Source organism: Arachis hypogaea, chromosome 16, assembly GCF_003086295.3.
Source record: "Arachis hypogaea cultivar Tifrunner chromosome 16, arahy.Tifrunner.gnm2.J5K5, whole genome shotgun sequence".
Classification (NCBI taxonomy): domain Eukaryota; kingdom Viridiplantae; phylum Streptophyta; class Magnoliopsida; order Fabales; family Fabaceae; genus Arachis; species Arachis hypogaea.
The window spans coordinates 76,179,048-76,192,925 of record NC_092051.1 but is presented as its reverse complement, the minus strand read 5'-3'; the positions used below and the strand labels follow the sequence as shown (position 1 = coordinate 76,192,925).

General features: G+C 39.3%; 1 non-coding gene across 1 annotated transcript; it reads right to left on the bottom strand.

Annotated features, from left to right (window-relative positions):
• Nucleotides 1-8,045: 8,045 nt before the first annotated feature.
• On the bottom strand, nt 8,046-8,153 carry LOC112759959 (small nucleolar RNA R71). The gene has a single exon (XR_003180419.1). It is a non-coding gene; the product is annotated as a small nucleolar RNA R71 (small nucleolar RNA).
• Nucleotides 8,154-13,878: the final 5,725 nt, after the last annotated feature.

Sequence of the window (13,878 nt, the reverse complement as noted above, 5' to 3'; positions counted from 1 at the left end):
AAATTTGAAATTCATGCACTTCTTTTTCTTTTTCAATTAAAAACATTTTTCATTTAAGAAAGGTGATGGATTCATTTTCATAGCTTCAAGGCATAGACACTAAGACACTAATGATCATGTAATAAAGACACAAACATAGATAAACATAAAGCATAATTTTTGAAAAACAGAGAAATAAAGAACAAGGAAATTAAAGAACGGGTCTACCTTAGTGATGGCGGTTAGTTCTTCCTCTTGAAGATCTTATGAAGTGCTTGAGCTCCTCAATGTCTCTTCCTTGCCTTTGTTACTCCTCTCTCATGACTCTTTGGTCTTCTCTAATTTCATAGAGGAGGATGGAATGCTCTTGGTGCTCCACCCTTAGTTGTCCCATGTTGGAACTTAATTCTCCTAGGGAGGTTTTGATTTGCTCCCAATAGTTTTGTGGAAGAAAATGTATCCTTTGAGGCATATCAGGGATTTCATGGTGAGGAATTTCCTCATGTCCATGAGTGGGATCTCTTGTTTGCTCCATCCTTTTCTTAGTGATGAGCTTATCCTCATCAATGAGGATGTCTTCCTCTATGTCAATTCCAGCTGAATTACAGAGGTAACAAATGAGATGAGGGAAGGCTAACCTTATCAAAGTAGAGGACTTATCCACCACCTTGTAGAGTTCTTGGGATATAACTTCATGAACTTCTACTTCCTCCCTAATCATGATGCTATGGATCATAATAGCCCGGTCTATAGTAACTTCAGACCGGTTGCTAGTGGGAATGATTGAGCGTTGGATGAACTCCAACCATCCCCTAGCCACGGGCTTGAGGTCATGCCTTCTTAGTTGAACCGGCTTCCCTCTTGAATCTCTCTTCCATTGAGCGCCCTCTTCACAGAAGTCTATGAGGACTTGGTCCAACCTTTGATCAAAGTTGACCCTTCTAGTGTAGGGGTGTGCATCTCCTTGTATCATGGACAAGTTGAATGCCAACCTTACATTCTCCGGACTAAAATCTAAGCATTTCCCCCAAACCATTGTAAGCCAATTCTTTGGCTCCGGGTTCACACTTTGATCATGGTTCTTGGTGATCCATGCATTGGCATAGAACTCTTGAACCATTAAGATTCTGACTTGTTGAATGGGGTTGGTGAGAACTTCCCAACCTCTTCTTCGAATCTCATGTCGGATCTCTGGATATTCACCCTTTTTGAGTTTGAAAGGGACCTCGGGGATCACCTTTTTCTTGGCTACAACTTCATAGAAGTGGTCTTGGTGCACCCTTGAGATGAATCTCTCCATCTCCCATGACTCGAAGGTGGAAGCTTTTGCCTTCCCTTTCCTCTTTCTAGAGGTTTCTCTGGCCTTAGGTGCCATAAATGGTTATGGAAAAACAAAAAGCAACGCTTTTACCACACCAAACTTAGAAGGTTTGCTCGTCCTCGAGCAAAAGAAGAAAGAAGAGAGTAGAATAAGAAGAAATAGAGGAGATTGAGGGGGCTTAGTGTTTTGGCCAAGGGGGAGAAGTAGTGTGTATGTTGTGTGAAAATGAAGGAGTGAAGATGAGTTTATATGAGAGTAGAGAGGGGGGTATGGTTCGGCCATTATGGGTGGGTTTGGGTGGGAAAGTGGTTTGAATTTGAATGGTGAGGTAGGTGGAGTTTTATGAAGGATGGATGTAAGTGGTGAAGAGAATGGTGGAATTTGATAGGTGAGGGGTTTTTGGAGAAGAGGTATTGAGGTGATTGGTAAATGGGTAAAGAAGAGAGAGAGAGGTGGGGTAGGTGGGGATCCTGTGGGGTCCACAGATCCTGAGGTGTCTAGGATATCTCATCCCTGCACCAAGTGGCGTGCAAAAATGCCCCTTTCTGCCAATCCTGGCGTAAAACGCCAGGCTGCTGCCCATTTCTGGCGTTTAACGCCAGCTTCTTGCCCATTCCTGGCGTTAAACGCCAGTCTGGTGCCTATTTCTGGCGTTAAACGCCCAGAATGGTGCCAGACTGGGAGTTTAACGCCCATTCTACTACCCTTACTGGCGTTTAAATGCCAGTAAGTGTCTCCTCCAGGGTGTTCTATTTTTCATTTTGTTTTTTTAGTCTGTTTTTGCTTTTTCAATTGTTTTTGTGACTTCACATGATCATCAACCTACAAAAACATAAAATAACAATGGAAAATAACATAGATAAGTAAAATTGGGTTGCCTCCCAACAAGCGCTTCTTTAATGTCAATAGCTTGACAGTGGGCTCTCATGGAGCCTCACAGATGTTTAGAGCAATGTTGGAACCTCCCAACACCAAACTTTAGAGTTTGAATATGGGGGTTCAACACCAAACTTAAAGTTTGGTTGTGGCCTTCCAACCCCAAACTTAGAGTTTGACTGTGGTGGCTCTGTTTGTCTCTGTATTGAGAGAAGCTCTTCATGCTTCCTCTCCATAGTTACAGAGGGATATCCTTGAGCTTTAAACACAAGGGAATCTTCATTCACTTGAATGATCAATTCTCCTCTGTCAACATCAATTACAGCTTTTGCTGTGGCTAGGAAGGGTCTACCAAGGATGATGGATTCATCCATACACTTCCCAGTCTCTAGGATTATGAAATCAGCAGGCATGTAGTGGCCTTCAACCTTTACCAAGACATCCTCTACAAGTCCATAAGCCTGTTTCTTTGAATTGTCTGCCATCTCCAGTGAGATTCTTGCAGCTTGTACCTCAAGGATCCCTAGCTTCTCCATTACAGAGAGAGGCATGAGGTTTATGCTTGATCCTAGGTCACACAGAGCCTTCTCAAAGGTCATGGTGCCTATGGTACAAGGTATTGAGAACTTTCCAGGATCTTGTCTCTTCAGAGGTAATTTCTGCCTAGTCAAGTCATCCAGTTCTTTAGTGAGCAATGGAGGTTCGTTCTCCAAAGTCTCATTACCAAATAACTTGGTGTTTAGCTTCATGATTGTTCCAAGGTACTTAGCAACTTGCTCTTCGGTAACATCTTTATCCTCTTCAGAGGAAGAATACTCATCAGAGCTCATGAATGGCAGGAGTAAATTCAATGGAATCTCTATGGTCTCTGTGTGAGCCTCAGATTCCCATGGTTTCTCATCAGGGAATTCCATGGAGGCCAGTGGACGTCCATTGAGGTCTTCCTCAGTGGAGATCACTGCCTCTTCCTCCTCTCCAGGTTCGGCCATGTGAGATGTGTTTATGGCCTTGCACTCTCTCTTTGGATTCTCTTCTGTATTGCTTGGGAGAATACTAAGAGGGAGTTCAATAACTTTCTTACTCAGCTGACCTACTTGTGCCTCCAAATTTCTAATGGAGGACCTTGTTTCAGTCATGAAACTTTGAGTGATTTTAATTAGATCAGAGACTATGGGTGCTAAGTCAGAGTGACTTTGCTTAGAATTCTCTGTCTGTTGCTGAGAAGATGATGGAAAAGGTTTGCTATTGCTAAACCTGTTTCTTCCACCATTATTGTTGTTGAAGCCTTGTTGAGGCCTCTGTTGGTCCTTCCATGAGAGATTTGGATGATTTCTCCATGAAGGATTATAGGTGTTTCCATAGGAATCTCCCATGTAATTCACCTCTTCCATTGCTGGGTTCTCAGGATCATAAGCTTCTTCTTCAGGGGAAGCTTCCTTAGTACTGCCTGGTGCAGCTTGCATTCCAGACAGACCTTGAGAAATCATATTGACTTTCTGAGTCAATATTTTATTCTGAGCCAGTATGGCATTCAGAGTATCAATCTCAAGAACTCCTTTCTTCTGATTTGTCCCATTATTCACAGGGTTCCTTTCAGAAGTGTACATGAATTGGTTATTTGCAACCATCTCAATGAGTTCCTGAGCTTCTGCAGGCGTCTTCTTCAGATGAAGAGATCCTCCAGCAGAGCTGTTGATGAGCGGATAATTTATACGCTTTTTGGCATTATTTTTAGTATATTTTTAGTAGAATCTAGTTACTTTTAGGGATGTTTTTATTAGTTTTTATGTTAAATTCATATTTCTGGACTTTACTATGAGTTTGTGTGTTTTTCTGTGATTTCAAGTATTTTCTGGCTGAAATTGAGGGACTTGAACAAAAATCAGATTCAGAGGTTGAAGAAGGACTGCTGATGCTGTTGGATTCTGACCTCCCTACACTCAAAATGGATTTTCTGGAGCTACAGAACTCAAAATGGCGCGCTTCCAATTGCGTTGGAAAGTAAACATCTAGGGCTTTCCAAAAATATATAATAGTCCATACTTTGGTCGAGTTTAGACGATGCAAAAGGGTGTTGAACGCCAGTTCTACGCTGCTGTCTGGAGTTAAACGCCAGAAACACGTTACAAGCCAAAGTTGAACGCCAGAAATACGTTACAACTTGGCGTTCAACTCCAAAAGAAGCCTCTGCACGTGGAAAGCTAAAGCTCAGCCCAAGCACACACCAAGTGGACCCCGGAAGTGGATTTATGCATCAATTACTTACTTCTGTAAACCCTAGTAACTAGTTTAGTATAAATAGGACTTTTTACTATTGTATTTGAGATATTTTGGAAGATCCTGGATTGTATTTTTGATCCTGTGATCACGTTTAGGGGGCTGGCCATTCGACCATGCCTGAACCTTTCACTTATGTATCTTCATACGGTAGAGTTTCTGCACTCCATAGATTAAGGTGTGGAGCTCTGCTGTTCCTCATGAATTAATGCAAAGTACTACTATTTTTCTATTCAACTCAACTTATTCCAATTCTAAGATATTCATTCACACTTCAACATGAATGTGATGAATGTGACAATCATCATCATTCCCCCACGAACGCGTGCCTGACAACCACTTCCGTTCCACCTTAGATTGGATGATTATCTCTTGGATCTCTTAATCAGAATCTTCGTGGTATAAGCTAGATTGATGGCGGCATTCATGAGAATCCGAAAAGTCTAAACCTTGTCTGTGGTATTTCGAGTAGGATTCTGGGATTGAATGACTGTGACGAACTTCAAACTCGCGAGTGCTGGGCGTAGTGACAGACGCAAAAGGAGGGTGAATCCTATTCCATTATGATCGAGAACCTCAGATGATTAGCCATGCAGTGACAGCGCATCGGACCATTTTCACAAGAGGATAGGATGCAGCCATTGACCACGGTGATGCCTCCAAATGATTAGCCATGCAGTGACAGCGCATCGGACCATTTTCTAGAGAGGATAAAAGTAGCCATTGACAATGGTGATGTCCTTACATAAAGCCAGCCATAGAAAGGAGTAGGACTAATTGGATGAAGGCAGCAGGAAAGCAGACGTTCAGAGGGACGAAAGCATTTCTATACCTTTATCTGAAATTCTCACCAATGATATACATAAGTATTTCTATCTTTATTTTCTGTCTATTCATTATTTATTTTCGAAAACTCCATAACCAATTATTATCCGCCTGACTGAGATTTACAAGATGACCATATCTTGCTTCATACCAACAATCTCCGTGGGATCGACCTTTACTCACGTAAGGTTTATTACTTGGACGACCTAGTGCACTTGCTGGTTAGTTGTATCGAAGTTGTGAATGAAAAGCGATTAATTATGACGTGCGTACAGAGTTTTTGGCGCCGTTGCCTGAGATCACAATTTTGTACACCAAGTTTTTGGCGCCGTTGCCGGGGATTGTTTGAGTTTGGACAACTGACGGTTCATCTCGTTGCTCAGATTAGGTAATTTTCTGTTTGTTTTATTTTCAAAAAAATTTTTCAAAAATCTTTCAAAAATTTCTCATCTGTTTTCGAAAAAAATATAAATTCCTTTCAAAAATTTTTATTATGTTCTTCAGAATTTTTAAGAATGAATTTTAGTGTTTCATGAAGCATGTTGAAGCCTAACTGGCTGTAAAGCCATGTCTAAATTCATTTAGACTGGGGCTTCCAACCCAACATTATCAAGAGCAAGCTAGTTGTTGCTGATCCACCTGCTGCTGTTCCTGATCCACTTGATTTACATGCTAAAGCTTGACTGGATATTAAGCCATGTCTAACCCTCAGATTGGAGCTTTAGACTAAGAGTGCAAGATTCCTGGAATTCATATTAAAAATTTTGGAATCCTTATTTTTCTTTTTCAAATAATTTTCGAAAAAAAATCTAAAAAATCATAAAATCATAAAAATAAAAATATTTTGTGTTTCTTGTTTGAGTCTTGAGTCAATTTTTAAGTTTGGTGTCAATTGCATTTTTTTCTAAAAATTTTTTGCATTTTTCGAAAATTGCATTCATGCATTGCATTCATCATGATCTTCAAGTTGTGCTTGATAAACCTTCTTGATTGATCTTCATATTATATTGTTTTGTGTTGTATGGTGTTTTTCATATGCATTCTTGCATTCATATTGTCTAAGCATTAAAAATTTCCAAGATTGGTGTCTTGCATGTTTTTCTTTTCTTAAAAATTTTTCAAAAAATATGTTCTTGATGTTCATCATGATCTTCAACGTGTTCTTGGTGTTCATCTTAACATTCATAGCATTCTTGCATGCATTCATTGTTTTGATCCATAACTTTCATGCATTGAGTCTTTTTCATGTTTTTCTCTCTCATCTTTAAAAATTCAAAAATAAAAAAAATATCTTTCCTTTTTTCTCTCTTAAAATTTTGAAAATTAGATTTGACTTTGTCAAAAATTTTTAAAATCTAGTTGTTTTTATGAGTCAAATCAAATTTTAAATTTAAAAATCTTATCTTTTTCAAAATCTTTTTCAAAAATTATATCTTTTTCACTTTTCTTATTTATTTTCGAAAATTTTTAAAATATTTTTCAAAAATATTTTTCTTTATCTCCTAATTTTCGAAAATAACATCATTAATTAATGTTTTGATTCAAAAATTTCAAGTTTGTTACTTGCTTGTTAAGAAAGATTCAAACTTTAAGTTCTAGAATCATATCTTGTGATTTCTTGTGAATCAAGTCATTAGTTGTGATTTTAAAAATAAAATCTTTTTCAAAAATATCTTTTTATCTTATCTTTTTCAAAATCATATCTTTTCCATCATATCTTTTTAAAAATCTTATCTTTTTCAAAAATTTGATTTTAAAATATCCCTTCTAACTTCTTATCTTCTTATCTTTTCAAAATTGATTTTCAAATTTGTTTCAACTAACTAACTAACTTTTTGTTTGTTTCTTATCTCTTTCAAAACTACCTAACTAACTCTCTCTCTCTAATTTTCGAAAATATCTCCCTCTTTTTCAAAAATTATTTTTAATTAACTAAGTGTTTCAATTTTTAATTTTAACTTGATTTCATTCCTAATTTTCGAAAATCACTAACCATTTTTCAAAAAAATAATTTTCAAAAATCCTCATCTCTCATCTCCTTCTATTTATTTATTCATTTACTAACACTTCTCTCCCATCCAAAAATTCGAACACTACCTCCCTCTCTGTGTTTGAGTTTTTCCTCTTCTCTTCTTTACATTACATTCTTTTCTTCTTCTACTTACATAAGGGAACCTCTATACCTGGGCAAAAAGGATCCCTATTATTATTTTTCTGTTCCCCTCTTTTTCATATGAGCAGGAGAAAGGACAAGAACATTCTTGTTGAAGCAGATCCAGAACCTGAAAGGACTCTGAAGAGGAAACTAAGAGAAGCTAAATTACAACAATCCAACAAGCACCTTTCAGAAATTTTCGAACAAGAAGAGGAGATGGCAGCCGAAAATAATAATAATGCAAGGAGGATGCTTGGTGACTTTACTGCACCTAATTCCAATTTACATGGAAGAAGCATCTCCATCCCTACCATTGGAGCAAACAATTTTGAGCTGAAACCTCAATTAGTTTCTCTAATGCAGCAAAACTGCAAGTTTCATGGACTTCCATCTGAAGATCCTTTTCAGTTCTTAACTGAATTCTTGCAGATCTGTGATACTATTAAGACTAATGGAGTAGATTCTGAAGTCTACAGGCTCATGCTTTTCCCCTTTGCTGTAAGAGACAGAGCTAGAATATGGTTGGACTCTCAACCTAAGGATAGCCTGAACTCTTGGGATAAGCTGGTCAAGGCTTTCTTAGCCAAGTTCTTTCCTCCTCAAAAGCTGAGTAAGCTTAGAGTGGATGTTCAAACCTTCAAACAGAAAGAAGGTGAATCCCTCTATGAAGCTTGGGAGAGATACAAGGAACTGACCAAAAAGTGTCCTTCTGACATGCTTTCAGAATGGATCATCCTGGATATATTCTATGATGGTTTGTCTGAATTAGCTAAGATGTCATTGGATACTTCTGCAGGTGGATCCATTCACCTAAAGAAAACGCCTGCAGAAGCTCAAGAACTCATTGACATGGTTGCTAATAACCAGTTCATGTACACTTCTGAGAGGAATCCTGTGAGTAATGGGACGCCTCAGAAGAAGGGAGTTCTTGAAATTGATACTCTGAATGCCATATTGGCTCAGAACAAAATATTGACTCAGCAAGTCAATATGATTTCCCAGAGTCTGAATGGAATGCAAGCTGCATCCAACAGTACTCAAGAGGCAGCTTCTGAAGAAGAAGCCTATGATCCTGAGAACCATGCAATAGCAGAGGTAAATTACTTAAGTGAACCTTATGGAAACACCTATAACTCATCATGGAGAAATCATCCAAATTTCTCATGGAAGGATCAACAAAAGCCTCAACAAGGCTTTAATAATGGTGGAAGAAATAGGTTTAACAATAGTAAACCTTTTCCATCATCCACTCAGCAACAGACAGAGAACTCTGAACAAAATACATCTAATTTAGCAAACTTAGTCTCTGATCTATCTAAGGCCACTGTGAGTTTCATGAATGAAACAAGGTCATCCATTAGAAATTTGGAAGCACAAGTGGGCCAGCTGAGTAAGAAGATCACTGAAACCCCTCCTAGTACTCTCCCAAGCAATACAGAAGAAAATCCAAAAAGAGAGTGCAAGGCCATTGATATAACCATCATGGCCGAATCCAAGGAAGAAGGGGAGGACGTGAATCCCAAGGAGGAAGACCTCCTGGGACGTCCAGTGATCAATAAGGAGTTTCCCTCTGAGGAACCAAAGGAATCTGAGACTCAACTAGAGACCATAGAGATTCCATTAAACCTTCTTATGCCATTCATGAGCTCTGATGAGTATTCCTCTTCTGAAGAGAATGAGGATGTTACTGAGGAGCAAGTTGCCAAGTACCTTGGTGCAATCATGAAGCTGAATGCCAAATTATTTGGTATTGAGACTTGGGAAGATGAACCTCCCTTGTTCACCTATGAACTGAGTGATCTGGATCAACTGACATTACCTCAGAAGAAACAGGATCCTGGAAAGTTCCTAATACCTTGTACCATAGGCACCATGATCTTTGAAAAGGCTCTGTGTGACCTTGGTTCAGGGATAAACCTCATGCCCCTCTCTGTAATGGAGAAACTAGGAATCTTTGAGGTGCAAGCTGCTAGAATCTCATTAGAGATGGCAGACAACTCAAGAAAAGAGGCTTATGGACAAGTAGAGGACGTGTTAGTAAAGGTTGAAGGCCTTTACATCCCTGCTGATTTCATAGTCCTAGATACTGGAAAGGATGAGGATGAATCCATCATCCTTGGAAGACCCTTCCTAGCCACAGCAAGAGCTGTGATTGATGTTAAGAGAGGTGAACTAGTTCTTCAATTGAATGAGGACTCCCTTGAGTTTAAAACTCAAGGACATCCTTCTGTAAACATGGAAAAGAGGCACAGTAAGCTTCTCTCAAAACAGAGTCAACCAGAGCCCCCACAGTCAAACTCTAAGTTTGGTGTTGGGAGGCCACAACCAAACTCTAAGTTTGGTGTTGAACTCCCATATCCAAACTCTAAGTTTGGTGTTGGGGAGTCTCAACAATGCTCTGAACATCTGTGAGGCTCCATGAGAGCCCACTGTCAAGCTATTGACATTAAAGAAGCGCTTGTTGGGAGGCAACCCAATTTTCATTTCTCTAATTTTATTTTATTGTTATTTCATGTTTTATTAGGTTCATGATCATGTGGAGTCACAAAATAAATCAAAAAATTAAAAACAGAATCAAAAATAGCAGAAGAAAAATCACACCCTGGAGGAGGATCTTACTGGTGTTTAAACGCCAGTAAGGAGCATCTGGCTGGCGTTCAAAGCCAGAACAGAGCATGGATCTGGCGTTGAACGCCAGAAACAAGCAGCATCCTGGCGTTCAGATGCCAGAAATGCACAGTGAGAAAAGTTGGCACTGAACGCCAGAAACAAGCATCTGGCTGGTGTTCAACGCCAGAAATATGCTGCATCTGGGCGCTGAACGCCCAGAACAAGCATCAATTCAGCGTTTAAACGCCAGAATTGCATGCAAAGGCATTTTACATGCCTAATTGGTGCAGGGATACAATTCCTTGACACCTTAGGATTTGTGGACCTCACAGGATCCCCACCTACCTCACCCTCTCTCTCTCTCCATTCATGGTCATCCCTTCTGTTTTCCATTTACCACTCACATCCATACACCTACCTACCTTCAAATTCAACATCTCTTTCCCACCCAATCCCACCCATATGACCGAATACACACACCCCTCCATCTCCTCCATATCTTCTTCCTCTTCTTCTTCTATTCTTTCTTCTTTTGCTCGAGGGCGAGCAACATTCTAAGTTTGGTGTGGTAAAAGCATAGCTTTTTTGTTTTTCCATAACCATTAATGGCACCTAAGGCCAGAGAAACCTCAAGAAGAGGAAAGGGAAGACAATTGCTTCCACCTCTGGCCATGGGAGATGGAAAGATTCATCTCACAAGCCCATCACTAAGAAAAGGATGGAGCAAACAAGAGAGCACATTCATGGATCTCAACAGGCACATGAGGAAGCTCATCATCAAGAAATCCCTAAGATACCTCAAGGGATACATTTTCCTCCACACAATTATTGGGGACAACTAAGGGTGGAACATCAAGAGCACTCCATCATCCTTCATGAAATTAGAGAAGATCAAAAAGCAATGAGGGAGGAGCAACAAAGACAAGGAAGAGACATAGAAGAGCTCAAGGACATCATTGGTTCCTCAAGGAGAAAATGCCATCATCACTAAGGTGGACTCATTCCTTGTTCTTTCATTCTCTGTTTTTCATTTTCTATGTTAAGTGCTTATCTAAGTTTGTGTCTTATTACATGATCATTAGTATTTAGTAACTTTGTCTTAAGGTTATAAATGTCCTATGAATCCATCACCTCTCTTAAATAAAAAATATTTTAATTCAAAAGAACAAGAAGTACATGAGTTTCGAATTTATCCTTGAACTCAGTTTAATTATATTGATGTGGTGACAATGCTTCTTCTGAATGAATGCTTGAACAGTGCATATGTCTTTTGAAGTTGTTGTTTAAGAATGTTAAATATGTTGGCTCTTGAAAGAATGATGACAAGGAGACATGTTATTTGATAATCTAAAAAATCATAAAAATGATTCTTGAAGCAAGAAAAAGCAGTGAATACAAAAGCTTGCAAAAAAAAAATAGAAAAAAAATAGCGAAAAAAAAAGAGAGAAAAAAGCAAGCAGAAAAAGACAAAAGCTCTTAAAACCAAAAGGCAAGGGTAAATAAAAGGATCCAAGGCTTTGAGCATCAGTGGATAGGAGGGCCTAAAGGAATAAAATCCCGGCCTAAGCGGCTAAACCAAGCTGTCCCTAACCATGTGCTTGTGGCGTGAAGGTGTCAAGTGAAAACTTGAGACTGAGCGGTTAAAGTCAAGGTCCAAAGCAAAAGAAGAGTGTGCTTAAGAACCCTAGACACCTCTAATTGGGGACTTTAGCAAAGCTGAGTCACAATCTGAAAAGGTTCACCCAATTATGTGTCTGTGGCATTTATGTATCCGGTGGTAATACTGGAAAACAAAGTGCTTAGGGCCACGGCCAAGACTCATAAAGTAGCTGTGTTCAAGAATCAACATACTGAACTAGGAGAATCAATAACACTATCTGAACTCTGAGTTCCTATAGATGCCAATCATTCTGAACCTCAATGGATAAAGTGAGATGCCAAAACTATTCAAGAGGCAAAAGCTACAAGTCCCGCTCATCTGATTGGAGCTATGTTTCATTGATAGTTTGGAATTTATAGTATATTCTCTTCTTTTTATCCTATTTGATTTTCAGTTGCTTGGGGACAAGCAACAATTTAAGTTTGGTGTTGTGATGAGCGGATAATTTATACGCTTTTTGGCATTGTTTTTAGTATGTTTTTAGTAGAATCTAGTTACTTTTAGGGATATTTTTATTAGTTTTTATGTTAAATTCACATTTCTGGACTTTACTATGAGTTTGTGTGTTTTTCTGTGATTTCAGATATTTTCTGGCTGAAATTGAGGGACCTGAGCAAAAATCAGATTCAGAGGTTGAAGAAGGACTGCTGATGCTGTTGGATTCTGACCTCCTTGCACTCAAAATGGATTTTCTGGAGCTACAGAACTCAAATGGCGCGCTTCCAATTGCGTTAGAAATTAGACATCCAGGGCTTTCCAAAATATATAATAGTTCATACTTTGGTCGAGTTTAGACGATGTAAAAGGGCGTTGAACTCCAGTTCTACGCTGCTGTCTGGAGTTAAACGCCAGAAAAACGTTACAAGCCAGAGTTGAACGCCAGAAATACGTTACAACTTGGCGTTCAACTCCAAAAGAAGCCTCTGCACGTGGAAAGCTAAAGCTCAGCCCAAGCACACACCAAGTGGGCCCTGGAAGTGGATTTATGCATCAATTACTTACTTTTGTAAACCCTAGTAACTAGTTTAGTATAAATAGGACTTTTTACTATTGTATTTGAGATCTTTTGGAAGATCCTGGATTGTATTTTTGATCCTGTGATCACGTTTAGGGGGCTGGCTATTCGGCCATGCCTGAACCTTTCACTTATGTATCTTCAAACGGTAGAGTTTCTGCACTCCATAGATTAAGGTGTGGAGCTCTGCTGTCCCTCATGAATTAATGCAAAGTACTACTGTTTTTCTATTCAACTCAACTTATTCCACTTCTAAGATATTCATTCGCACTTCAACACGAATGTGATGAACGTGACAATCATCATCATTCCCCCACGAACGCGTGCCTGACAACCACTTCCGTTCCACCTTAGATTGGATGATTATCTCTTGGATCTCTTAATCAGAATCTTCGTGGTATAAGCTAGATTGATGGCGGCATTCACGAGAATCCGGAAAGTCTAAACCTTGTTTGTGGTATTCCGAGTAGGATTCTGGGATTGAATGACTGTGACAAACTTCAAACTCGCGAGTGCTGGGCGTAGTGATAGACGCAAAAGGAGGGTGAATCCTATTCCAGTATGATCGAGAACCTCAGATGATTAGCCATGCAGTGACAGCGCATCGGACCATTTTCACAAGAGGATAGGATGCAGCCATTGACCACGGTGATGCCTCCAGATGATTAGCCATGCAGTGACAGCGCATCGGACCATTTTCCAGAGAGGATAAAAGTAGCCATTGACAATGGTGATGTCCTTACATAAAACCAGCCATAGAAAGGAGTAGGACTGATTGATGAAGGCAGCAGGAAAGCAGAAGTTCAGAGGGACGAAAGCATCTCTATACCTTTATCTGAAATTCTCACTAATGATATACATAAGTATTTCTATCTTTATTTTCTGTCTATTCATTATTTATTTTTGAAAACTCCATAACCAATTATTATCCGCCTGACTGAGATTTACAAGATGACCATAGCTTGCTTCATACCAACAATCTCTGTGGGATCGACCCTTACTCACGTAAGGTTTATTACTTGGACGACCCAATGTACTTGTTGGTTAGTTGTATCGAAGTTGTGAATGAAAGCGATTAAGACGTGCGTACAGAGTTTTTAGCGCCGTTGCCTGAGATCACAATTCGTGCACCAACTGTCCAATGACATCTTCGACAGTTC